General features: G+C 44.8%; 1 non-coding gene across 1 annotated transcript; it reads right to left on the bottom strand.

The window, feature by feature from the left end:
• Positions 1-280: 280 nt before the first annotated feature.
• Positions 281-384, bottom strand: LOC112731894 (small nucleolar RNA R71). Its single transcript, XR_003167645.1, has one exon. It is a non-coding gene; the product is annotated as a small nucleolar RNA R71 (small nucleolar RNA).
• Positions 385-910: the final 526 nt, after the last annotated feature.

The raw sequence follows: 910 nt of genomic DNA, 5'->3' as shown, positions 1-910 counted from the left end.
ACTTAAACCACAGCTCATCACCCTTGTTCAGAATAACTGTTCGTTTGGAGGAGGTGTTCAAGAAGATCCCAACCAACATTTGACCACCTTCCTGAGAATATGTGACACAGTAAAATCTAATGGTGTTCATCCTGACGCCTATAGATTGCTCTTATTTCCCTTCTCACTCAGAGACAAGGCAGCCAAGTGGCTGGAATCCTTCCCAAGGGAGAGCATGACAACTTGGGAGGATGTGGTGAACAAATTCTTAGCAAGATTCTACCCTCCTCAACCAATCAATAGGCTGAGAGCTGAGGTTCAAACCTTCAGGCAACAGGATGGTGAGACTCTGTATGAAGCATGGGAGAGGTTCAAAGACTTAACAAGGAGGTGTCCACCTGACATGTTCAACGAATGGGTCCAGCTGCACATTTTCTATGAAGGGCTCTCTTATGAGTCAAAGAAGGCAGTAGACCATTCATCTGGAGGGTCTTTGAACAAGAAGAAGACCATTGAGGAAGCTATAGATGTTATTGAAACAGTAGCAGAAAATGACTACTTCTATGCTTCCGAAAGAGGGAACACAAGAGGAGTGATGGAGCTAAACAATGTAGATGCTCTGTTGGCCCAAAACAAGCTCATTACTCAGCAGCTGGCTGACCTCACCAAGAAGATGGAGATGAACCAAGTAGCAGCAATCTCCACTTCATCAACAACACAAGAAGGAGTAAACCAAGAAGCAGAAGGGAGTCAAGAGCAAGCCAACTACATTGGGAATTCACCAAGGAAAAACTATGATCCATACTCCAAGACTTACAACCCTGGATGGAGAAATCACCCGAACTTTGGGTGGGGAAGTGAGCAAGATCAAAACCAAGACCAGAGACTTTACAACTCCAACAACAATGCAGCTCACCAACAATTCACCCAG

Source organism: Arachis hypogaea, chromosome 12 (assembly GCF_003086295.3).
Source record: "Arachis hypogaea cultivar Tifrunner chromosome 12, arahy.Tifrunner.gnm2.J5K5, whole genome shotgun sequence".
NCBI lineage: Eukaryota > Viridiplantae > Streptophyta > Magnoliopsida > Fabales > Fabaceae > Arachis > Arachis hypogaea.
Note: the sequence above shows the minus strand (reverse complement) of the source record. Positions and strands in the feature narration are given on the sequence as shown.